At 42.6% G+C, this 27345-nt stretch overlaps 1 pseudogene; it reads right to left on the bottom strand.

The window, feature by feature from the left end:
• Nucleotides 1-15941: 15941 nt before the first annotated feature.
• On the bottom strand, nucleotides 15942-16941 carry LOC113927300 (annotated as a pseudogene).
• Between the last annotated feature and the right edge of the window lie 10404 nt (nucleotides 16942-27345).

The raw sequence follows: 27345 nt of genomic DNA, 5'->3' as shown, positions 1-27345 counted from the left end.
TGCATTGAGAGGCGCCGCCACTGAGAGGCACCTCATAAGATCCTGGAGGCAGGAGAGAAAGAGGCCATTATTGCTCCAGAAGCAGTGGTGAGGCATGTCTTTGACAGATGACAGATAGGAAGTTTCACAGCTTCTCCAAGAATCCTCCTGCAAATCGCCTACTTTGGTGCTGCAGGTGCCTGAGATGATCCATGGTGATCGCCCAGAGCTCCTGGAATGCCTGGTTTCCTAAAAGCTGTGGTTGGGCTCCTCCAACCCTTCACAATCTTTTCTTGGAATTGAATTTCCTGTATTATATCCCTTTGTACTTGAAATAACCTTGAGTGGCTTTTGTTTTTTTGAATGATACATGTTGTAGATGGCAAGACAGAAATATATATAGATGCTATGAGATTATAGATTTTAGTTATCAAAAGTGGATTTAAGTAAGCCTAAGCTTGAACTCGTGGATAGTGGGGAAATTGCTAGACTTGGAAGGTGTCTGGAGCTCCGCTGCTAGGAGAAAGAGCTGAGCTGCCAGGTATGGGATAACCAAGTAAAGCAACAAGCCACAAAGAGTCAAGAGAAGCATGAAATATTTAAGCCTTTAATCATTTATTTTAATAGTAAAGGAAAAGTCTAAAACCGAAGAAAGTGCCAATTCCCCCATCCTGTTTTTCTCCCATAGATTGGTGGGCTGGTCGAGAATCGGATGGATCAGCACAGATGTGAGCGTCCACTCTCTATTGAGGGAGACCTGCTGGGTAAAGGCTTTGTAACTGCCTGTGGTTGGGCCTGAAAAGATCGGAAGTTTGGTCCATCTTTATATATACCTTTTTGCCAATGTGAATGGGTACAGATCACAAGGATCTTTGCATCTCACATTAGTGCCCAACAGGGAGTATCCACCGAACAGTGGCATTTAACCACCAAGCAGAGAAGATGATTTGTCGTAGGGATGTCAGCCTCCTTTCTCCATTGTGGTTGCAAAACAGGCCCATGAATGGAGACTCAGCATTACCCAATACTTGTGCTCCTTCTCACAGAGCTTGATCTAGCTACTGCTATGGATGAATGCCTAACCTGGCAGCAGTGATGGATGCTGAGCCCTCAATATGGACCCATTCCTTAAGGAGGCCATAAAGCTACTCGGTGGCAATTTGACCACACTGGTCCCCTCTGCCTTGAAGGAAACATCTCCCTCCAGGACAGACAGAAGGCTTGTTTATTGCTTCCTTTAAAATAACAGGTTCCCAAGCTGAGTATTCCTCAATTGTGATGCATATCTACTGCATCTATCCGGGCTTTCCCTCACACCCCTGTGAGCCTTGGAGTCCAGAGGAACTGACCTACATCATGCTATTTGTGCTGCGAGTAAAAAGTCTTTGTCTCTAATCTCAGAGTCTTCTGTTCTGCTAGCATCCATAAAATAGTAACAGGTTAACTTATTAGCTTAAAAGTAGGGTAAAATCACGGGCACCTGGGTGGCCCAGTTGGTTAAGCATCTACCTTTGGCTCAGGTCATGATCCTAGGGTTTTGGGATCAAGCCCTGTATCCTGAGCAAAGATCTACTTCTCCCTCTCCCTCTGCTGCTCCCCCTGCTCGTGCTCTCTCTCCTTCTCTCTGTCAAGTAAGTAAATAAAATCTTTTTTAAAAAAGTAGGGTAAAATCAATTCCCATACCTGACAATTTTTTATCAGAACTGATACCAATTCCAGGTATGTATTTGCCTTCTCTGTTTTTAGTACCTCAACCAACGTCATAAACAAAGAGCTTAGAGAATATTGAATTGTCCACTTGGAACCCTGTATAATATTGCCTTAGATCAAAGAACCTTTAACAGTAAGGGAAATACAAAGATACAGGCACATGAACACAGTACCCCCTGTTCTTATCATGTATCCCATTCATCATTCTGAGGCATTCAACTTAACAAAATGGTAATCTGCTAAAGATTTAGGTAAGGGACCAGCTAAGGGTCAAAACCCCATGGTTTTAGAATACCTATCTCTAGAATATCATAGACATACTCAACCAAAGATTGATATAGACTGCTATATCCCCAGTAGCCAAAATACATGAGTCCTGAAATCTGGTAGCACAAGTAGATTGGGCCTTCTCACCATTTCTCCCAGTATCCCACTTGTTGAATCTAAGCTTCCCTTCCTACAGCCTTTGGCTCTGATAGGTTAGAAGCCTTAGTTCTTTGGGAGAAACCATCAGCCAGAGGATATAATACAACATGGAGTGATAACTATCACCAGATCATCTAGCAGTGGACTACCAGACATATAAAGGAGTTATATTACCATGGAAATAATTAACCATGATTAAGATGAAGTTCTAGGGTTTTTTCTACACAGTGGGCCAGGGAAGAGTATGTTAGGATCCAGGAGATATGTGGGGCAGCTCTTGGTGATCCCATGCCCAGTGAGAATGACAAACGGACAATTGCAGTCTTCATAATCCAGATACAAGCCAGGCTCACATCTCTTGAGGATAAGGATCTGGGTCAACCATCAGGCAGATCATCCAGGTCAATTCAGTAATGGCTGAGTAAAGGGGAACTCGAGAATGGATGGTGAAGCAAGAAGATGATGAAAATCAATGAGGGCCATAGGGACCAGCTACAGCTTTAGGGATTGTAGTCTGTTTCCCTAAGCCTCTTGCTTTTGGTCTTCTCTCAGAGCTGTAAACTGGCTTCCACCCTGAAAAAGACCCTATGACTGATTGAACTTAGACTTCCTCTTGAGGAATAAATGAAAAAATCCTGCTCCCACAAAAAAGGAGGCTTCAAGTCTTAATTACAGGTGTGGGAGAGCACAGCCGAGGCCAAGCAGTACAAGACATGGACTGTATCAAACACTTCTTAGGCATCATGTCAGATCCTTGTGTCCCCACTCATGTCTCAGGTCTTTGGCCACATTTTCCATGTCTCTGCTTGTGCCCCAAACAACTTCAAGCAGCCACTACCCAAAAACATTTGTCTCATGCCAGTGCTAATTTTTGGGCCCCTGCCCTGGCTTTCCTGTTGATGAGGCATGAAGCACCAAGAGAACTGCTCAGGGGACTCACAAAAGCACAGTCCAAAAATTCAGTAGAGTTCATATACCTTGGGGCCAGTATGTAACTGATGGGAAAGGGAACTGAGTGAATGAATTCTTCATCTGTCTCCGTTCCCACCACTGCAGCAAGTGATACTGACAATGCCACCTCACCTGAGGGGAAATCCTAGATCACCGCCCCACCAGCACCACCACCACCAGCACCACCAGCAGCACCACCACCACCAGCACCACCACCACCAGCACCACCAGCAGCACCACCACCACCAGCACCACCACCATCACCACCATCACCAGCACCACCACCAGCACCACCATCAGCACCACCACCACCACCACCACCACCAGCACCACCACCACCAGCACCACCACCACCCTACACAGCCTCAGTGGTTTGTCTCAAATCTCTGAGCCCCCACATAATTATAGCAGTTACAGCAGAACACAATGGTACTTAACATTTGCTGATATTCTCCACCCACCAAAGCCCCCCAGGCAAGGCAGGATCAAGCAAAAGAATTTAGTGTTCAATTCTTTCCAGGGGCAGAAAGTGTTTCAATAGACTCTCCCCACAAAAGTCAATCTAAATCTTCCCTGAGACTCCTACACTACGGGTAGCAAATCTGTATCCTTTTTCTTCCTGCTCTGGCTTTGCTTGATCTTATTTGGGGTTTTCTCATGGTAGGCTTGGTAGACATGCTAGACACAGAGCCTCAGCGAGTGCCCCAGGCTCCCTGAGCCACCAGACAGGTAAAGCCTGTGTAGCCCAGCTACAGGTGCTTCCCAGCACTGGGGCAGGTGACCCAATCCCACCGGTGGGTCCCACCCATCAAATGATGCTGTCGCAGGTCCCACGCCCTCGGGGCCGCTCCTTGTTTCATCTGGAATGAGGGCCAGGCACTTTTACTCCTCATGATTTATTTCACATGCACCATATGAGTGCAATTCTGGACTCCACACTGTTGGAATGGTGACTTGGTCTCCCACATTTCTCATCAGCTTAACTTCCTTCCTGAGCCCTGGGGGAGCCCTATCCTCCTCTTCCGGTCCTCTCCCCCACCTCTTTGTTTCCAAGAATGAAAAACACTGCAAAATGCAGTTACGTGAAAATAATGTTTTAGGGGAAGGTGAGACATGAAATTACTTTTTTTTTTTTTTTTTAAACAACAGGAAGCATCAGAAGAGCTTGCAAAGGTGTCAGTTTACTGGCTAGGCCCAGGGGCCAATAGAATGGTGAACTTTAAGACTTGCTCCTCAAAAGTCTGGTTGGCAACTGCCTCTATGGTAGTGATTCCCATGCTCGTGAAGTTTCAAAGCCAAAACAAAACTTTAGGGAATAGCAGGGTTTTATTTCTCAATTTTGGTAATTAATTAATTATTAATTAATTTGTAATAAAAATTATAATATATAATAATTAATTAAACAAATACACAGAAGACCCTGCCATTTATTCTCATCATTGCTTCTTAAATGAAAAGACATTTTAACACATACAGATGAAGAGAGCAGAATTGGAATAAAGGAGACCCTTTAAACTAACAAAATGAATTCCAAGAAAAAAAAAAAGTCACTGTTTTATCTTTTTCCTCATTTTATTCCAACTGTAGCTGTTGGATCAGATCTGCAGGAATCCCCAGGTGGGCCTTGGGAAGCACTCCTCTGCAGCATAACTCAACAGAGAACTTGCAGAGAGCTTCTCGTGTAGCTAGGAACCACCATGGGGGCTATCAGGATACCCTTTACTAGCTTCTCTAAGGACTTTACTAGAGGCCTGCTCCAACCCTCTGATGAGGAGCAGCGAGAAGTCATCCATCACTCAGGATGGAGACTGCATCCACGTGGAATCCAAACACTGTTGTGCTGTGTAATCGAGGCCATCCGCTGGGGACAGAGCGAAATTTCTGTTGCTAGACCAGGTAAAATGGATCCTTTTTTATTCTCCCTTAAGCAACCCATATTTTAAATATATTGTTTAAAATCCTGAAGACAGTGTTGTAAGAAGAAAAACAAACATAATAGAAGTATTACCTTATGGGAATGTATTTTTAATAACATCAACTACGGAAAGTGCCGCACCAGGGGAGCCTATCAGAATTGGAAGCATCCAGTTCTAAAAGCCATCATGCCCAACTCTCTAGTCAGATCAGGGGTCCCTGCTACACCGGATTCCGTAGAGGATCTCCAGTAGCTACCTCCACGGGAAAATTAATTTCAAAGTATGAAATAAAAGAAAAAAAGCAATGAAGAAGCCAAGTTAGGGGGTTCTGGGAGCAAAGCTTGTAGACGTTGCAATAGGAAATTTATCAGCGACCTGACCGGTCTTGCCCTCATGCAGAGTTATTTGGAAACCTGACACCTTTCTAAAATGTCTGCAATCATTAGCCAGTAGTATACTTATTCTAGAGGACAATTCTGAGACCATTTGTCTGTTCTTTCCATAATATCATGAAGCAGTGTTCCTCTTAGAAAGAACTGTTCATTTCCTCCTGAATGTAGTGGGTCCCTTTTTATACCTGGTGGTTCTGCCATGTATTCACTCACCAATGCCCAACCCCCAAGTCCGAACAAATGGATTTTTAAAATAGTCCTTACTGTGAATTTCCTGTTAAGGGAGGGAAATCAAGCTGGAAAGTACCTCCTAAAACCCAACTCTGTATTTGGTCTGATATTTGTGAAACTCTTAGAAGGCAAGCCTTGCTCATAGTGCACTAATTTTGAATTCCTGAGTGATGCAGACAGATACTGCAGAGCAAGATCAGGCAGGTTCATACACACCATTTACCAGGAGGAACGGAAAGTTCCCAGGAGAAGGAAGACACTATTGTGAAAGCAGAGCTAAGAATAGTGCTATTTAAGAAAGGAAAGAAAACATTTTCTGAATAACTGTCTAAAGTTTCACAGTCCCTAAGCCATTTAGGCTTTGGGCTGTGCTAACACTGGAGAACACATAAGGTAACCGGCACATTTTCTATAAGAATGGGAAAGAAAAATCTGCTTGATCCTCTGTCACCTGACACCTCTGTCAGGTGTACCAAGGGCTGGAGGAAGGACTTTGCAAAGCTGTCATAGGACTTGAGACCACATTCAGGTGACTTGAAGAGGGACAATTTCCAGGATAGAAACTTCTCATGTATTTTGAGATACTGATTTGGGTAACCTTCGGCAAACCACATCCTCAGTGTTTCTTCACGTTTCTACTAACCGAGCTGTATGAGTTGGAATGAACTAAAACGAGAAATGACTGAACGAAATTTTCAAGAGGAAACGAGTTTCGGTCTACTGTTCCTCTGAGGCTTCTCTGGCTCTGAGGAAGTCAGGTGAGACAGCCACCACCACACAGCAGGCCACACACTGGCTTCCCAGCAGGCCCTGGCTTCCACACCCACATCATTTCAAAAATTCTCCATGGTCTCTCTTCTCCACTGTGTCTTTTCAATATGGCTTCCTCTGCTTCACTCATCCTTTTCCTGCCATAATGTTGGAACCGTTTATTGAAAGGATCCCTACAATAATGCTTTTATCATGGATCCCTTTAAAGAGGCCGAGCTCGTTAAAGACCAGAAACATCAGGAACAGGGTCAAGAATCCTGATGGCAAGGCCAGCACTAGAGCAAGATACAGCTGAGGTGGAAAATCATTTTATAAACTTGCAAAAAGGGCAAACTACAAAGAAATAAGACTTGATTTTAAAAAAAGAATAGAACAGGTAAGCCCTCAAAATCAACATCTTAAATACCAGATTCAGTCTCTGACTCTAACATGATTCAGCCATGTGGCAGTCACATTAGGAGAGTAGACACCATTCCAGAAATGCACACTGAGCTAGGCACTTGTATTACAGGCACCAGTAACTATTGTTGGGGATGTGCTGGTGAACGCAGGGCACCCAGAGCCTTCCAGTTTGTCTCAGAGCCAGCAGCTGTCATTGATGAGCCATGCCTTGGGGGGTGAGTCCTCTCTGCAAATGTTTTTAGGAACTTCGAAACTGACTATAAAGTCCCTCAGAAAACACCTAGGTGAATCGAAGGCAGCTTAGGCAATATTGTAATGTGGAGGAGAAAGAACATAAAGAAAAAAAAAATGTGTCACCGATCAGAACTATCTCTTTGCCCAAGTGTGATGAACTCAGGATCTATCCGGGAAGGAGCTAAATGCTACTCTTGTGTGGCCTGCGTCTGTAAATACGGTCTGAGACCCATAAAGACACAAAGGGATGAAGAGCTTCCTTTGCCTCATTCTATCCTTCCATCCGCAAACCCGCCCTCATGTCATGAGTGAACCAGGGTGAGAGGGTTACTGGGGTTGCCCATTTGTGTGATAAGGTTGTAGAAGCCATGAACAGACAACACAGGAGAGGCGCTCAGACTCCCGGTGCCAGAGGAATTCTGCCGATGACAGACTCGAACAGAGTGGTCACTGAGGCTGCGTGAAGACTTGTCAACCGCAGAATTGGTCAGCAGGGGCTCTCAACTAGGGATGGTTTCACCTCCAGAGGGCATTTGGCAGTGTCTGGAGACATTTTTGGTTGTCAGAACTGAGAGGATGTTCCTGGCATCCGGTGGGTAGAGGCCAGGAATGATGTTAAACATCTCACAAACACAGGACAGGCCCCCTCAACAAAGAAATGTCGATGACGCGGAGGTGGAGAAACCCTGCTCGGGAGCATGTCACCAGCCCTACCCTGAGTAGAGAGGAGGGAGAGAAGATTCACAGAGTTATCACAGGTTCTCAAGTAAGCAGAGCACTATCCTGGGTTTGCAGTTGGCTCCAGGGAGGTCTGTCAGGGGTATCAGTGCCTCCCCAAAGCAGGGAACTAATCATAATGTGATTAGGTCTGTCCTGATTGAGGTCTTTGGTTTAGACGTAGTATTTGCTACTTCAGTCCCTGTCAACAGTTATACAGGAAAAAACGAAAAATGAAATGGAATTCTTGCAGCTCCCTTAGAGAACTGTTCTAAAAATCCCACTTTTTGTTTCAGTCAACAGAAAAAGATGCTACCGAAGAGCAGGGGTTTTTGTCTGTCTTGTCAACTGATACACCCCAAATTCCTCACACAATACCTGCCACATGGTAGGCACTCAAAATATATTCACTGAGGCCTCAGATCCACTCAGAAGCTTCCTCAAGCTTCCTCCTCACTGGAAAAATAATAGTTAATAGCTGACATCTCTTGATTATTAAGTGCCAAGAACTGTGCTAATTGCTTATCATATCTAAATTAATTGAATCAATCCTCAGAACCTCTTTATGAAGTGGGCACAATTATGACCCCCATTTTACAGAGGAGGACAAGGAGGCAAAGAAAAGCCATGTAACTTGTCCAAAATCATACAACCACGAAGTGGTAGAGCCAGGATGCAAACCTAAGCAGTCTGGCTCCAGAGCCTGGGCGCTGACATGTAGGCAGCGCCATTTTCCCCAGGGAAAACCAGATGCAAGGGTGGAACGCTGCTGTGTCTGGCTCAGCACCAGTGAGAAATATCCCTAAAGGCAGAAAATAAGAAAGTACTCCTTAGCCTAGAATAAAGCCCTGAAATTATGATGAAGGTGTAAGTTCAGAAAAGGAAAGAGTTGAAACACCCCAAGTTCTGAAAGAACCAGAGGAGTCTTTGATGCTGAGAAGTGACAGATGGGTGCCTGACCCTCTGCCCAGGTTCCTACACCTTCATCCTTCACCGTGGGCCAAAATCTCCATCCCTTGGCGCCCAGCCCCCCACCCCTGTCTTAGTTGTGCCTCAACTTCATCAGGCAAAACTGGAGGCCCTGCTCAAGCGACTCTGCTTCACTTAGATATTAAGCTTAAGGTCCGAATAACCCCGACCCGCATCCCAGTTCCTGTAAGCCAATAACCTTCTCAGCTTCTGCCAGTCCCTTCTCTCCTTCCCAAGGCGAGAGCTTTACACTTGAAACCCCATTTTTGGTTTTTTTCTCTCAGCTTCTGCAAGATCATCTGCTTGACCAAATCTTAAACAAATTCCCTTTGCTCAGCTGCTGTATGCCCACATGCTGCTACCCTGCCAGTACTCTAACCTGCCTGGTTAGACCTCCCTGATGCTGTCATCTGCCTGGACTGCCACCTGGCAGTAGTCCCCACCTTTTCACAGACCATGTCCCACCTTCGCAGACCTCCCACTCACTGCTTACAGTTGTGTTCACCCGGAGCGTCTGCCCTGCCCCACCCCACCAGCACGGGTGTGCCCGGTCTCCACATTCTCTCTCCTGGTCTGTCTGGGGAACTACCTCCTGAGAATTGACACTTCGGCTATGACACTCCTTGGAATGAAAGCTGGACCAAAGCTTGAGGTCAGCAGAACTGCACGTCTGCCCTCCACCCCACATAGAGCTGTGTCACCGCCTCATAGCTGTGGAGGTTTTCCTAAGTCCCCCAGGACAAGTTGACCATTCGTCCTTGGTGAACCCAAGCACCTTGGGTAGATCTCTAGGAGGATACTTATCACTGTAATGACATTTATTTTTAATATATGTAATCGGGTAGATGAATATTCTCTTCCTTAGTAGCAGTCATTAGATTTCTCTTAGGACAAGAACCACCTTTGCTGGGAAATATTTTCTTAACATCACTTGGATTTTGTGAATTTCTGGCAAGAAATATCATCTGGTGTTAAGGCCTCAGAGAAAAGGTCAAAATTACATCAGACAAGGAGAGGAATTCATTTGATCCTCAGAGCAAATGGGAGGAATAAAGGAAGGAGAAATATAGACAGGGAGAGAAAGAGTACAGCCAACCATACAAAAGGCCACACACTTTATGATGAGATCCTTTCCCCTGGAAAAGCCAACCAACTTTATAATAAGTAAATTGTTGTTAGCAGCAATGAGTTTAGGTTTGGCATCTAGGTGTATCTGAAAGCAATCAGAAGTGGAGCACCTGGGTGGCCCAGTCGGTTGAGCATTGGACTTGGTTTCAGCTCAGGTCATGATCTCATGGGCTGGGGATGGAGTCCTGCATCAGGCTCTGTGCTCAGTGGGGCGTCTACTTAAAGATTCTCTCTCTCTGCCTCTCCCTGCCCCATCTCTCTCTCTCTCAAATAAATAAATCTTAAAAAACAAAAAAGGATTTAGAAGTAACATGTGTAGACATGGACCCAGAGACAGAGGAATAATGAAATTGCAATGAAATTTTGGAATTAGTTGTGTATATAGATTTATCTTCCTATATCTATATGTCGGTAAATATAGATAGATGATAGATAGATAGATAGATAGATAGATAGATAGATAGATAGATAGATAGATAGGAAAATATCTTGGGGAGACTTAAGGTTTCCCAGCCATGAATTGGAGGTCAAGACAGTCCCACCAGATGTCAGAGATGTATGGAAAGTAGGCGGCTGACATCTGAGTAGCATGTGCCTCCTCTATGAAGCATAGAACTCTTTGGCAGCAAGGACTGCATCTTAGTCATCTTTGTTCAGCCTTTATTTACCACAGTGCTGGTCTCACACACAGAAGGTGCTCAGCAAATATGTTGTGAATTGGTAAATTACTACATCTATTCTGAAAGTAGGCCCACCTTGCAAAGTTTCTGCAAGATGCCCTTGTATTTTTTTCCACCCCAAAGAGGCTGCAAAATGCCACCTGAATAATGTCCATCACAGCTTGTGAGAAATCACCTCAAGAGAGTTACCAAGCCAGTGAGTTATGTTTTGCTGCCTTGCTTGTTGGGGCAGAGGGCACAGAGCCCTGGACAGAAGGGCCGCCATCCTCCCTAGCCTCCAGAGAGTGCTGAAGCCAGCTTTCCTGAGTCACCCCAAGGGTGTGACCCATGTGGAGGGCCTCAGGTTAAGGGTGGGAATACTGTCAAAACCTGGGTGGGGAAGGGCGAGGTAGGGTGGGGAGGAGCCTTGCAGCTTCAGTATGTGCCTGTTCACTCAGTTCTCACAAGTACTGTCCTACACTAGAGGCAGGTGTGGGAGCTAGGTACTGTATGAGAAACAGAGGGGAGTCCAGAGGGGGCCACAGAGCTAGAGTGCTTCAGGATTACCAACCCAACCTAAAAACTTGTGCCTGGCCCTCTCGTGTATCCCATTTCTTTACCTGACCTCTGAGGCCCTCCTCAGTTTGGCCCAATTTACTTAGCCAACTGATTTCCCAACTTCAAAGAGAGGCCTTCAGAAGTTGACCTCACTTGCTAATTTGGAGGCTATGTAGGTAGGTTGCAGGTAATAAAATCCCCACAGAAATCCTAAGAGCAGAGACTCTGAGAGACAAGAACCTTGGTCTTATAAATGAATGAGCCACCCATTTATTGCTGGGGTTGTTAGTCACTCACTCTGTGTTCTAACCAAAAGACGAGGTAGCTTCTATTTAAAAAGCCAGTTCATCTGATTTCTCATTGGCTGATTTCTGTGTGCAGTTCACACAAATGAGTATTCATGTACTTTCTGGATTATATCACTGTCACATAAGAAACTGGAGCAATGCTTATATGTGTTAAGCCCCAGAACAGATTATTTTCTTGGAAACAATTATAATAAATGCTACTTACTCCCTCTAATGAAAACATGCCAGCCTATGTATCATTCAAGAAGGATTACAAGGAGGTCTTAAAATGCCCTGAAGGAGGCTCTAGGACTCTGGCCACGTTGCCTCTTCATAGTCAACTGAGTTTTAAGGAAGAGTAGACAGTCACTCACTTTGGGTTTTCCCTTAAAGGCTGATGTCATGGCTGCTCAGGATGCAGAGAGTAATATTCAAGTAATAATAACTAGAGTCATATAAGGAATATTTATACTCTATACCCTGAGGAAAATACTTATGTTAATGAAGCACTTAGGTTTCTCACAGTTCTGCTGTAGGTCTCTCAAGGCTGAGCACTGCCTTGCCACCCAGCATCCCCTACCACCACTAGTTATGAATAACTTAGATCTTTTGAGCATTTGCTCTTTATAGGTGCTGCCTTTAGGGGCGCCCAGCTAATGACTCAGTTAATCCTCTCAACCTAATGATATAGGTATCCTTACAACTTTTGCCAAACAAGGAAACTGAGGCTTGTACAAATTAAGTACTTTATCCAAGAGTATAGTTGATACATTATAGAACCTGGATTTGAACTTGGGAAGCCTGACTCCAAGATCTACGGGCCTAAATGATGGCCCGTAGTTATTGCTACTCCAAAATCAGAGAACAAGGAAATGGAAGGGGAAGGATGGTACGTAAATGGAATATAGAACCAGCATGAGTAAAACCATCTGAACTGGAAAAACAGAACTAAAAACAAAGCAGAGAAGAAAATTTGTCCTTTCATTAGCTCTGTACTTCTGTCCATATTGGTCTGACTGCACTACCATAGAGACATGGAGGCCAAGTTAAAATATAAGGGGAAACCAAAGTTTGCTTTTTGGATAATGTTAAGAATTTTCATGGATAATTAGATTATCCAGTGTTCTTCCTTACATATTGAGTTGAGACCCCCAACTCCCTAAAAAATCTGACTCCACTTAGTTGACTGACTGATTTTGAGCAAATCTTGAAACATTTCTCTCATCACTGAGTCATAGTCAAGAAGCATCATGAGAAACAACTTTGTGCTAGGCTGGCATTCAGAGCCATACCTTCTTTCTGTAAGGCTAGCAAGGATCCTCCTCCTACACAAATCACTGGGCCAAGTAGGCACTAATATTAGAGCTCACAAATAATAGCAACTAAATAAAAACACAGATCTGCAGTCATACATTAGTCAAAACTCCATTGAGCATTTCTCCATCATACATAAATCACCCATTAATAAGATCTGCTTCATATAGAGCCTATTAGTATTTTCATTCAACTACACGACAAAACATCTGCCCACAAATACCCAATACTAATTGCTCTTCCACAATGAAAGCTATTTCCACTAAGCAATGTCCCTAGTGTCATTTGATGAAAGTATTTTGCCAAAAGTATATTGGGTCCTCTTTCTGAGCATAATATTTGTCATTATCTTTGGCTCTGGTTTTAGAAGCTTCTCATAAGTAGTATAACTCAAACTGTCTTTGCTCTAAATAGTTCATTTGGTATCAGTCTTCTTTTTTTTTTTTTTTATTTGACAGAGAGAGACACAGCAAGAGAGGGAACACAAGCAGAGGGAGTATGAGAGGGAGAAGCAGACTTCCTGCGGAGCAGGGAGCCTGATGCGGGGCTCGATCCCAGGACCCTGGGATCATGACCTGAGCCGAAGGCAGACACTTAACGACTGAGCCACCCAGGTGCCCCTGGTATCAGTCTTCAGATAGAGAGCCCCAGATGGGAAACTGAAACTAAGAACACCATGTTCAGAAGCCAAGGAAGAAGGGTCAGTCTTTTGGTTTAGGCCAATAGTTAATTACCATATTTCAGAATTACCTGAAGAACTAAATAATAATAATAATAGTAGTAGTCGTAGTAATAATAATAATAATAATAATAATAATAATAATAATTCCTGAACCCCACTCTTAAAGTTCTGATTCTCTAAGTCAGAGACATAGATACCTGGGAACATTTAAAAAGTTTTACAGGTAGTTCTGATAATCAGCAGAGACCAAAGCTCTATTGAAAAAAATAATATGTTCCAGAAAGCACTTTATACTATAGTTCCTTTCTATTAGTTTTAGAACTATCATCAAAATGTAATTATTTTAAGGTCGAATGCTTATAAAAGATAAACAACTATTATTTATCATCTTTTCATGAGAATTTAAGGTTATAAAATTAGCTTTTTAACACAAAATCTGTGTTCTCTTTCAAAATCAAAAGAAGAGTACAACTTGGCGAAATTCTACACATTGATCATACCCTTGTGGCAATCACCTTCCTGGTTATGCCTAGCAAGAAAGGGACGAATAAATTAAAATGTTCCATAAATAAGAAAGGAAGATGAAGGCACCTTAAGTGCTCTCACTGGCTTAATAATATTGTTCCCCTCATTCACTGCTTTCCTTCAGAAGGTCAGTAGTTATCTGGGGAATGGCAAAGTGGAATACACTACAAACAAGCAAATGTTAAATGTAGAAGTTGTTCTTCTATTTTCTTTATCTTATTATTTTCTCAGTGGTGGTGACTATAAACATGCTGGTTTCACATCAGATGCAGGAGACATGGGACAGTACCTAATATGTTCAGAAAACATTTGACGAAAGTGTGAATTCCCTTACTCTATGGGGAGATATTAAATCAATAAATGTATTTCATTAGTTGATTTGACTGTTGAATTTTAGTAATAGTTTGGGTTTCATTAATCCAGTTACTGGTATCTGCTTAAAAATTTGGTTCTGGCTAGTTTAATTATGAAAAAGAGGTTTCTAGAACAATGTTTCTTGGTTATCCCTCCAACCCACACCAGAAAGCTAATCTTGTTGTGGACAAGCTCATATTTGAATCTAAATATAAAGGACTGAATTCCTGAGAGATTGGATAGCAAGATGGCGTCTTCCATATGCACTCAAATTAGGAGCTGGAAAGCAAAGCCATGATCCAGGATCTGTCTTTCCTCCTCATTCCACAAAAAAAGGGCATATTTTCAAACCAGAGATAGGTTTATTTTTTTTATGATACATATTTCAGAAATTTATTTGAAGCTTTTCAGTTAAGAGGCAAGTGGGGTGGGCACACTTGTTGGTTGTTGTTGCTGCACCTGCTAAGTCCAATAACAAGTGAGGTAAATCTAAAGTTGGAAACCAAGTGAAATGAATGATCCAGGAAGGGATACCATCTGTCAGAGGAATAAAAGAGGCAAAGATTTGGAAAGATACAAAGAAAATGTGCAAATATTAGTTAAAAAAAATAAGGAATGCTTTTAATTCATTAATGTTTCCTCTATTTATGAATTGCCATGGTTATCAAAGGTCAATGACAAGGAGGGCCTTAGTATTAATGAGGGGAAATTCCTTATTCCAGAAGGTACGGGGAGTCAGGGATTTTTTTCTGTGCTGTCATCCCAGTGTCAATACCAGACTTCAGAATCAGGAGTCACCCTTGGAATGATGCTCCCGGTAAGACGGTCTTCACTTCCAGCGAGCGTGCAGCACGACGCAGAGCCCTGCCCCTCAGGGCCGCACACCCTGAAGTCGTTCTGGAGGAGGAGTACCCTAGTGCTGAGGACAGGCTTTGGGCTGAAAGCCAGAGAGAGGCAGGAGGACCTGCACCTATGCAGACCCCCTCTGGACTGTAGGTAAATGATGACAGCTTTTGGGGAGAGTGGCTGCCCACCAAAGAGGACCCTAAGAAAGAAAAGAGCATGAGAACCTGGGTGTGGGAGGGGAGGGGCGAGCAGTCGGAGGGCGAAGCAGAGATGGTGTTGTCCTTGACTGACGAACTGTAGCTGTCTACCATGCTCAGGGAGAAATACTGCTGGGTCTAGGTCCTGAAGTCCTAGTTTTGATTCCATCTTTTTTTTTTTTTTCCTATAAAACGAGTCACTGCCCTTATGGCTTTCATATCAAGTATCTCTTTCCCTTTGCTCCAACTTATTTGACCAAATTTACCTTCAGAGGTTAGACTTGCAAACATCAAAGCACCACGAATGTGTGACATCTAGTGACACTGGTTGAGAAATGCCAATATAAATACCAAATATCAAATTACCATTGTTTCACACCAGGATAAAAGGAGGGGTGGTGTTGGAAAGGGGGGAGTTTGAGAAATGAAAAGAGCAGAATCAATCTCAAGCAGCCAAGTGGTGAAGTAGAAGGGACGTGACCCTGTGATCTCTCAGGTAGGCCGCCCAACGGCCGGCTGCTAATGGGTCTTGGCAAAGGAAATGGGAACCGAGCGCGGTGGCTGGCGGATGCAACAGTGCGTTGATGTTAACGGCAGACTGGGAACGACTGGTCACGGCTGAGCTTGAGGCCACGCGTTTCTCCAGAAGAAAAGTTCCCACGCACAGCTGCAGGCGCGAGCGGCCAGGACGCTTCAGTACTCTTCCGGCTGCTGGGGCTGCTGGTCGTGGACTTGCTTCTGAGCCTCGGGCTCCTCTGGGTGGCCCTCGTGTTCTTCCGAGGCATAGAGGACTTCCATTAGTCGCTGCACGAGGTCATCATTTTCCTGCCCGTGTTCTTAGCAGAGTAGCTCAATCTCTCTCAACTTGCCATAGTAGAAATCTCTCTCCTTTTCCACATCTTCGAGGGCAAGTTTTAATGAATGTACCTGTTCATTAAGCTGTATGACCTGTGTTTCTAAATCTTTATCAGATTTGGATGCTGAGCTGCTGGATGAAGCCCTTTTGGCTGATGAGGGACGAGAAGGTGTGGATCCTGGCTTAGAGGCTGGACTTGATTTAGCCCACCTGCGGTGGGGGAGTTTGCGTGGTGAGACTTTTTCGGCAGGTTGAAGATCTGTTCGCCAGGATCGGGGGGAGGAATTGCATCTTGCCCTTGCCGTGCTTCCACAGGGTCATACTCCTTCCCATCGTAGTGAGCATCATAGAATTTCTTAAACCACTGAATGAAATCCAGGTTGTCCTGGAAACGCCCTTTCACCGGCTTCTCCACTGGGATCACCTTATCATCATTCATTCGCTTAAATGATGCTTGCAGAAGTTTAAAATTGTGAATATACTCATGCTCCAACTTTGCTTGAAATTTTACTTTCTTCAAACTAATGCAGCCTGTAAAGAGCATATCCATGAACTGGCAATAGGCAGCTCCTGAACAAAGCTGTTCCACTTTTGTGTGGTTTAAAGATACTATGTCATTAACCCATGCGATGATGTCATGTCTGCTCATAGTCTCTTGGGTTATCGAGGTAGAATACACATTGACCGCCATTCCCCGACCGTAGGAACGCTCTCCGCGCACTGTGTGCTTCCGGAAAGGAATGATGGTCCCGTTATCCTGGATGATGTCGTTGTTGTTCTCGCCATTTGGGGACCGGGTTTGGGTCGAACCAGGCATTGGCGCACTCCCGAGGAAGGGAACAAACCGCCGCGGGCTGGCTGGTGAGGAAGGTGGCTGCGTCTCGTCCTCCCGCTCACCTGCTCCTCGCGTAGACAGTGCCTGCCTGCTGCCTGCTCGCTGGCTCCCTTCTCCCGGCCTTGGCTCCCGCCCCGCCCTCCTCCAGAGATAGGTTTATTTTATAACCACGTTATTGGCCCATAGATTCATCTGTGTTTATTTCCCACATGTCACCCCTTAGTATTAGTAAGGCCTTACTTGAATGTTCTGCTTGCTTCAGCAATGCTTCAGGAATTCTAGGGAAGTCATATGTCCACATAAACCTGATGGCTCAGAGAGGAAGTACTGCTTTAAAGGCAAGGGTTGTGGTAAGTTGAAACTTGGAGGGTGGGGGCAGGGGAGAGAGTAAATCTCGGGACACAGTACAGAGTAGTATGGCCAACTCTACCTCCCCATCAGGAAATTCTTCTTTTCAAGGAAACCCGCCAATGTAGAGGTTTATTTTTTTTCCTTATTAGGTAAAGTTGTATATTATAGGGAAATAATATCCCCATCTTACGGAAGAAATAACTGAGGCCAAAGTCTGCTAAGTTTCTTTCCCCAAAACAACACAGCTGCAAGTGATGGTATAAGAAGTGAGAATTGTACCACTTAGCGTTTCACATCACTGGTTTGCAAACTTCAGGAGATTATAGCACACTTCTATAAGTCTTTTTTGAAACTGTAGAGAAATACATAAGTATACATACATATACAGTTCAGTATAGTGTTAAGTATATTCACATTGTCGGGCAAGAGACCTCCAGAACTTTATCATCCTGTAAAAGTAAAACTCTATACCCATGAAATAACTCCCTATTTCCTGCATCCCCTCATCCCTTGGCAACCACCATTCTATTTCTGTTTCTACACATTTGCCCACATTAGATACCTCACATAAGTGGAATTATACAGTATATGTGTTTATTTCACTTAGCATAATGTCCTTAAGTTTCATTCATGTTGTAGCATGTGACAGGATTTTCCTTCTTTTTAAGGTATGGGTCCAATTTCATTCTTTCGCTTGTGGATATCCATTTTTTTTCAAAATCATTTGTTGAAGAGACTGTCTTTTCTCCAGTGAGTGGTCTTGGAACCCTTGTTGAAAGCGCTCACCGTCCCAACTGAGCTGCCTTAAAAGCATGATCAAAGCTCATGCATGTTTTAGTAAATTTGAGCTCTTTCTCTAACATTTGACTGGTTTGTTTCACTTAGCATAATGTCATTAAGGTTCATTCATGTTGTAGCATGTAATAGGATTTCCTTTCTTTTTAAGGCTGCATAATATTCCAGAGTTTGTTATTCTTTTACCTCTTGGGTATGCATTTCAACATCATCAATTAGGGCAAAAACAATAACAACTGGTACACTGATCAAAATTTGGTTGCAAGCCAACGATAGGATTGTGATTGACCAGTAGGCCTCAGTGTGCCTACACCACCGTGCTGTAGTCTTGTCTTTCATGGAAGGTGTTTTTTGGAACCCAGGGGCTTCTGGGTGGCTCAGTTGGTTAGGCCACTGCCTTCAGCTCAGGTCATGATCCCAGAGTCCTGGGATCAAGTCCCATGTCAGGCTCCCCACTCAGTGGGGAGTCTGCTTCTCCCTCTGACCCTCTCCCCTCTCATGCTCTTTCTCACTCTCTCTCTCTCAAATCCTCAAATGGGTAAATAAAATCTTTTTTAAAAAACAAGATATTTCTTGAAACCCTAAGAATATTTTGCCCATCCTTACGAAGCTGAATAATTACATGAATTTAATAAAAAAGATAAAATTTTCCGACTTCTGTGGAAGACATTACCATTTTAAAGCAAAGTACATAAATAAAACCAAACAATGGCTGCCATTTGATTCATGATGGAGTAGGAAGAATGTTGCGCAGGTTATCTTAACAGATTTAGCTGTAGCCTGGGCCACTTCATCTTGGGTCCTGTGCTCCTCAGGAGAATTAATTGTGTCATAAGTAATTGAGAATTAAGAAGCTTGGTGTCATGATATTCTGGTCCAGGATGTATTACAGATAAAAAGAGGAATCATCAGCAATATCTCCAAGTCTTCTCCTATAGTACACTCTGCTGCTGTTTTTGTGCCTGTCCAAAGGCAGCCGGAAGGATAATAGCAACTCTCCATTTATCTGCCAATCATTAGCTCATACACATAAGCCGCAGAGTGTATCTTCTTCAGTTTTACAGAGAAGTAAATTTTAGGTCCAAGAGATGAAATACTTGGCCAGAGGATGCAGAATAAATGATGAATCATGGCGTTCAAATTCAGATTCCTGGACTAGTGACTCACTTTCACTATTTTGTTGTTTCCTTGATTTTAAAAAAGTTATCAAAAAATTCTGCATTTGCATTTTCTACATAGCCTTTAAACATACTAAGTGCAAACATTATTTAGGTACTTTTTTCACATATTCATTAAAAAAAATCAGCTATCGGGAGCCGCTCACCTAATTTTTCTCCTTCCTCACTGGTTGCCCCCTTCTCAACCTCCTTTACACCTCTAGATGTTGGCCGTCTTCAGAGTCTTGTCCTTGCCCTTCCTTTTTCTATGTAATCTAATCCAGACCCATGGCTTTCAATAAAACCTTGTGCTGATGAGACCTGTCTTCTCTTTTGAACTTCAGGTAGATATACCCAATTGAGTACTCAACTTCTTTATTTGGATGTCTAGTGGACTCTTCAAATGGAATATGTCCAGAGAGAATTTTTGGTTTTCTTCCCCAAATCTGTTTCTGCCTTAGGCTTTCCACCTCACCTATGTCCAACTGCTCAGACCAAGAATGGAGGCATCATCTTTTATTATATAGTTCCCCTCATTACTCACCAGCCCCACCAATCATAACCATACCCAAGCAAGTACTGTCAACTCCACTTCTGAAATATATCTGGATTCCAGCCACTCCTCTTCACCTCCACTTCTACTGCCTCAGTGCACACCTCCATCTTCTCTGTCCTGGACTCCTGAAACAGTCTCTTAACTGGTCCCTCTGCTTCCAATTTATCCCTAACACACCCCCCTGGTCACAGTCCATTCTCCAGGTAGCAGACAGATGATAATCTAAAAGTATAAATTAGATAATGTCATTCCCCAGCCCCCTCCGATGCTCCCCATTGCAAGTAGAATAAAATCTAAAATCTACATGATCTGGTTTTTGGTTATCTTGCTAAACTCATATCCTACCACTTTTTCCTTATTCATTATATCCTATAGCTATACTGGCTTTCTTTCTATTCCTTGTACATGCCAAGTTCATTCCCATCTTGCTATTCCCTCTGCCAGGAACACCTTTCCCTGAAATTTTCTTTCAGCTTCCTACTCCTCAACATTTTTTTTTTAAAGATTTTATTTATTTGAGAGAGAGAGAATGAGAGAGAGCACGAGAGGGAAGAGGGTCAGAGGGAGAAGCAGACTCCCTGCTGAGCAGGGAGCCCGATGTGGGACTCGATCCCGGGACTCCAGGATCATGACCTGAGCCGAAGGCAGTCACTTAACCAACTGAGCCACCCAGGCGCCCCTACTCCTCAACATTTTTTTCTCATCTTTTCAGAGAAGCCTTCCCAGGCCCGCTAGAAGAAGTCACCACAGTCCCACCACCCTCTCTCCCATTACTCAAATTGGTTTTAATATCATTTATCTTTATCTAAAATCATCATGTTTGATTTGTTTGCTGACTGTCTCCACCCATCAGAATACCAGTCTTCTTTTTTTTTTCTTTTTTTCATGGAAGACACAGCTTTTTAATGAAAGTGAATCAGTGTACATGACCCTATGGGCCAGAATGCAGTCTTATGAGGGTAGAAACTTGGCCTATCTTGTTTACCTCTGAATCTCCAGTACCTGGAATAGTATGTGTGCAATAAATGAGGGCATGAATGGCAAAATGAACAAATACAGAAAACTTATAAAACATGGAAGATCATTAAAAAAGATTTTTAAGCTCATTATCCGGAAGTAGCCACTCTTCATACATTGTCAGGATTGCTCTTTTAACCTCTCTCCGTTCTCTTTCTCCCCCTCTCCTTTCTCCTTCTCTAGTTGTATGTGTGTATGTATATAATAAAATATATATATGTATTGTACCTACTATTTTACAGCCTGCTTTTATCATGTGGAAATAACTATTAAACCTATATCCATAACAATAGTAATAATTATAACATTTAAATGTGCTTCTTAAAAAATAAAAGATTACATCACACACCAGTCAGAATGGCTAAAATTAACAAGTCAGGAAACGACAGATGTTGGCAAGGATGCGGAGAAAGGGGAACCCTCCTGCACTGTTGGTGGGAATGCAAGCTGATGCAACCACTCTGGAAAACAGTATGGAGGTTCCTCAAACAGTTGAAAATAAAGCTACCCTATGACCCAGCAATTGCGCTATTGGGTATTTACCCCAAAGATACAAATGTAGTGATCTGAAGGGGTACGTACACCCCAGTGTTTATAGCGGCAATGTCCACAATAGCCAAACGATGGAAAGAGCCTAGATGTCCAACAGATGAATGAATAAAGAAGATGTGTGTATACACACACGCGCGCGCGCACACACACACACACACACACTGGAATATTATGCAGCCATCAAAAAGATGAACTCTTGCCATTTGTAATGGCGTGGGTGGAACTAAAGGGTATTATGCTAAGCAAAATAAGTCAATCAGAGCAAGACAATTATCATATGATCTCACTGATCTGTGGAATTTGAGAAACAAGGCAGAGGATCATGGCGAAAGGGTGGGAAAAATGAAACAATGAAACCAGAGAGGGAGACAAACCGTAAGAGACTCTTAATCTCAGGAAACAAACTGAGGGTTGCTGGAGTAGAGGGGGGGTGGCAGGGGTGGGGTGGTTGGGTGATGGACATTGGGGAGGGTATGTACTATGGTGAGCACTGTAAATTGTATAAGACTGATGAACCACAGACCTGTACCCCTGAAACAAATAATACATTATATGTTAATAAAAAATAAATAAAATAAAAGATTAAAAAATAAATAATGAAAGTCATACCCCACTCAATCCAGTTCTCAGAATTAACAATTGTTAAGACTGGTATGTATTGGGATGCCTGGGTGGCTCTGTCAGTTAAGCATCCGCCTTCAGCTCAGGTCATGATCCCGGGGTCCTGGGACTGAGTCCCGCATCGGGCTCCTTGCTCAGCAGGGAGCCTGCTTCTCCCTCTGCTACTCCCTCTGCTTGTTCTCTCTCGCGCACACGCTCTCTCTCTCTCTCTCTCACACACACACACACAAATAAATAAGCAAAATCTTTTTAAGAAAAGGATTGGTATGTATTATTCCATGGTTCTTTCTTTGTCTATTAAACATACACACAAATACACACACTATACATATATGTTATATAACATATCATATATATGTATATATGCATGTGCAACTATATATGTATATATATTTATATATGGGGAAATAAGATCACAAAAATCAAATTTGCCTTTTGTATTTCAGAATATATTGAGATCTTCCCTTGTCAGCACATGTTGAAATTTTTTAGGGCTTTTTGATCTTTAAAATGGCTGCAGGGTAGGGAGAGAGGTAAGCCAACAAGAGGCAAGCTGATTCCTGCTTCAGAGAGATTCAGGAATTAAAGACAAACCCTATCCCTGAAGGCAAGGGCTCAGCATGTGGTTGAACACAGGAGGATAGATTCAGTGTTTTACAAGAAGCATATTGAAGCCCAGTTTCCCTTCTCGACTACACAGCTAAAATCCTCAACCTTGGCAGGAGACTAGAAATGTGCCCAGAGAGTATTGAGAACAAAGCATAGCTGAGAGCAAAATAAGGCACATGCTGAAAATAGGTGGATTAAAGTCTACATATTCAGTGGTGAAAGTTCCAGCTCATTCTCCCACTGACTCCTCAAATAATACCAACCAGGCTCTGTCTTCTAGGCAAGAGATAGGAAAATTCTGCTGTAGGAAAACTGACCTGCCCAAGAAATAAGACTTATGTATATTGGCAATTAGGAGTCTTTCAAACCAGATTCACCCCTTTAACCAATGGTGAGTCCCAACAGTTGAGCCCAATCAACATTCAAGGAGCTTTCAAACTAAAATGTTTTGTGTCTTACTCTGAAATATAAATGAATAACCAAGGATCATCAAACATCCAAGAAAAGCCTCAAAATTGAAAAATAGAGACCAAAACATATGCATAAGCAATCAAAAAGTGGAGCTCAAAGGAAAAAGAGACACGGATGGGACCAGAAAAAACTTCAAAAACTTATTAATATGGGAAATGAGAGATTTTGCTTCCACAAAATAAGTCAGAATAATTATTTTTTAGAAGAAGAGAAATAATTAAAGAATAAGAAAAAGCTCTTGGAAGTTAGATATATGTTAGAAGAAAATTTTTTAGATTCCAGGAAGATTGAAAGATTAATACTGAGAAAATCCCTGCAAAGGAAGCATAAAAAACAGATTGGAAGAGAAAGTAAAGTAAAGAGAAGAGATGGAACAATGAAAAGAAAATGAGAGAAAATTAGAAGATGTAACAAAGAGGTCCAACAAATGACTAATAGGAGCTACAGAAAGTGAGAACAGAGACGTGAAGCATGACAAGTGGCTACAAACCAACAGTAAGGGACATCATAGATTTCAGAACATGGAAATAAAAAGAAAATGCTAAAATCTGCCAGAGATGAAAAAATGAGTTACAAGCAAAGGAAATCAGAACGGCATCTGACTTCTCAAGAACAATATAGAATCTAGAAGGAATGCCTTCAAATCCTGAGAGAAATTATTTCCAACTTAAAATTCGCAGCAAATGAAAAATGAGTCGAGAATTCATTACAAGAAAAACAAAAAGTTGTAGGAGGAAATGAAATCATTTACTATGAGACTTGGCTGAGAACTACACTTACATAACCATAATAATATGAAATCTGAACATTGATATAACCAAAATAGTGACATAACATCACCAGGAACTTGGGAAGAAAAGGGTCTGTATGTGTACATACGTGCCTGTGTGTGTGTGTGTGTGTGCACGCGTGCACGCGTGTGCATGCACGTGTAGGGGTGAGTGAGATGGATGTAAAATATGGATGGATATATCCTTATCTTCCATGGTAAAATGTCAATATAAAATTAAAAACTCAAGGAAAAAGGCACATTATTTGAAAGATGGAGGGAAATATCAGAAGAAACAACTAAAACAGTTTTCTGTGGTTATTGCTTTAGGAGCCTGGACATGAAGGGCAAGGAGAGAATGGGTAGGGCCCGCTGTTTTCATAAGTTTTTTGAGTTGTATGACTTTTAAACTCAGCATAGGTATCATTTTGACTTGTCTTTTTAAAGGGCACAAAAACTTGGGAAAATATTTGCAGTGTCTCTGGATAGGATAAATGTTTCTTAATAGGCATTAAGTTTCAAAAATAAATGATACTAATATGTTTGCCCTTACAAAGCTGTCATGGAAAGGCTTTCACAATTTTTGAAAAGTGAGAATGTTTGCAAACTGTAACAAAATTTCAATTTTGTCTATTATAAAACCCATTTTTGTTTTTGTTTGTTGGCTTTTTTAAGATTTTATTTATTTGAGAGAGAAAGAGAGAAAGAGAGAGCACAAGTGGGGGGAGGGGCTGGGGGGGAGGGAGAGGGAGAGAATCTTCAGCAGACTCTGTGCTGAGTGCAGAGCAAAGGGCGAGGCTCCATCTTAACGACCCTGAGATCAGGACCTGAGCTGAAACCAAGAACCAGACGTTTAACCAACTGAGCCACCCAGGTGCCCCTGTGACTGCATTTTCTACAAAAAACTCCTTAAATTTGTCTATGTTGATACACATAGATTTAGGTCACTAGTTTTAACTGCTAGATAGTATTCCATTGCTCAAGATTCATTTATCTAAAATGTACTTATCCATTCCCCTATTGACAGACATTTAGGTTGTTTCCAGTCTTTCAATATCACAAAAATTTTTTCAATGAGTTTCTAGATGTGTCTGGTATGCACAGCTGAGAGTTTTTCTGGGGTTAAACCCAAAAGTTGAATTTCTGGTTACAGAATATTCACATCTTCAGCTTTTCTCAATATTACAAAATTGTGCTTCCAAATCACTGAGGCCATGTGCACTTGCACCAGCAGTTTATGAGCAGTCTAAGTAAGACCATGGAGTTATTTAAACCTGGCATTGCCAAGATTTCTGATCTTGCCAGTCCAGCGGGGGTGAAATAGTGTATCATTGATTTGATTGTCATTTTTCTGAAAATGAGGGAAGTTAACCAACCATCTTATGTTTCTTGGCCATTCAGTTTCTCAATTTCTGAATTACCTATTCACATTCTTTGCCTGTTTTTCTCTTGGGTTATTTTCTTATTGTAATTCATTTGTAGACATTTTTTAAAGTATATTCTGGATAATACTAATAATATTTATGTACATTTATATAATACCTTGTTTTTTTTAATGACTGTATGACAAAGAGGAAATTTGACTAATATCTAGAACTGGTAGTACCAGAAGGCCTTGGAAAACAATATGGCAGTATATTTCAGAAATGATAAGCACTTTGAGTATTTATTACATGGTAGGTACTGGAATATCTCAATTAATCATTTTAGCAAACCTATGACATTGGCATATCTTTCCACTCTGCATGCACACAAACTAAAGGTCAGCAAGTCCAACCAATTGCTTGGGCCATGCCAATAACTAGTGAAAGAGGTAGGATTTTATTTGATGACAAGGGCTGTACGTTTCCACAGCACTACCCTAGCTCTCATTAAAATACAATCCACTCCTAACAGCCTATACCCAAAGAAATAAATCTAGCAGATAAAAGCAAATACAAAAAAAAGTTTATTGCAGCATTTATTGATAGTGGCAAAATATTATAAAAACCTAGGCTCCAGTATAAGGGAATAATTTCCTAAGCCTTCCCCCATAATGCAAGCGACTGACAAATGAACAACCATGTCCTCTCAAGGAGATTCCCCGCTAAAGCTGCTGCCGAGGAACAAGAAACTAGTTCTTTAGTGAATGAAGACAATCTACGGTGATGGCTAAGAAGTTGCTTAGAGTAACTTTTTGTGGACGGAAGAGGCAAATGCTGTAAGGGATTCATTTGTTAATTCATCTGTTCATTCATTCATTTGTTCAGGAGGCACGAGTGAAGCCCTCTGTGCACCAGACATTATGTTCTGTGTCAGTAATGAAAACCAAGGCATGCTCTCTGCATTTAGGGGGCTGGGAGTTTAGCGATGATGAAATGGAAGCATAGAGACAGAGGAGTCAACATTTGCACGCTGCGAGGGATACAAGTGTGCCACACAAATAAAACTTAGCTCTTGTGCTTTCCATAACTGATCTCGCTTTGCCCCTTGGTGATGGGAGGAGATGGGAGGAGGGAGAAGTGGACCTAAAGTTCCCCGGAAAGGTCACTTACCTTGTTCTGGTTTAAAGTCTGTCTTAGGTGACCTTCGCTCCTTTAGAGTAAACACTTAGTTATCCAAAGTTCACACTTCTTTGTTTCAGCCTATCCTCAAACATCTTTCATCCATCCATCTCCCCTTTCATAGGAAGACAACAGGGAGCATTTACCTCTTTGTGGGAAGGTGAGGACTTCACAATGAATTAATCCTAATCTTCCCCACTGAGTCCAGTTTGCCTCCGTCTCCCCTGGCAAAGGCTCATCCCTGGAGTGATGAACTGTCTGTTTCTTTGGTTCTAACAAGGCACAGAGGCAATTTCTCAGGGACGGCAGCCATCAGCTGCTGCTGACAGGGTCCCTTCTTGGCTTCAGCAGGTGTTGTGGATACCTGGAGCCCTTATATGGCCATGTGACAGACAGCCTAAAAGCATAGGCTCTCTTGCCAGATGACCTGAGGTGGAGTCCCAGTCCGGCCAATTACTAGCTTTGTGATTTTAGGCAAGTTCTTTCACTTCACTATGCCTCAGTTTCTTCATCTGTAACATGGGGCTAGGAAAAAAGATTATCTATCTTGCGGGGTGGTCAGGAAGATGAAATGAAGTAATGCATTTAGAGGCGCCTAGAACAGCGTCTGGGGTTCTGGGACTGTTCCGGCACTACTGTCTGTTGGCAGGATCGTGCATCAGCTCTCCTCAGCAAACAGAGCCTGGAAACTCTGGATCTGGGCCAGAGTATCTTGGGGCAGAGTGAAATGATGGTGCTCTCTGAGGCTTTAAAACAAAATAATGACTCCTTAAAGACTTTGCGGGTTGAAGACGGATGGATCTAGTGTGGAAATCCAGAAGCTGTTAAAGGATGTGAAAGACCGCAATCCAAAACTGACAGCCAAATGCAAAGATGCGAGAAGAGCCAGATCCTCATGTTGTCACTTCTGTTTCCTGGACATGCTGAGCTCGTTTTCTAGTAATTACAAGTCTCAAAGAGGGTGC

The sequence above is a fragment of the Zalophus californianus genome, chromosome 7 (genome assembly GCF_009762305.2).
Source record: "Zalophus californianus isolate mZalCal1 chromosome 7, mZalCal1.pri.v2, whole genome shotgun sequence".
Taxonomy (NCBI): Eukaryota; Metazoa; Chordata; class Mammalia; order Carnivora; family Otariidae; genus Zalophus; species Zalophus californianus.
The sequence above is the reverse complement of the archived record's forward strand: the minus strand, read 5'-3'. Positions and strand labels throughout refer to the sequence as shown.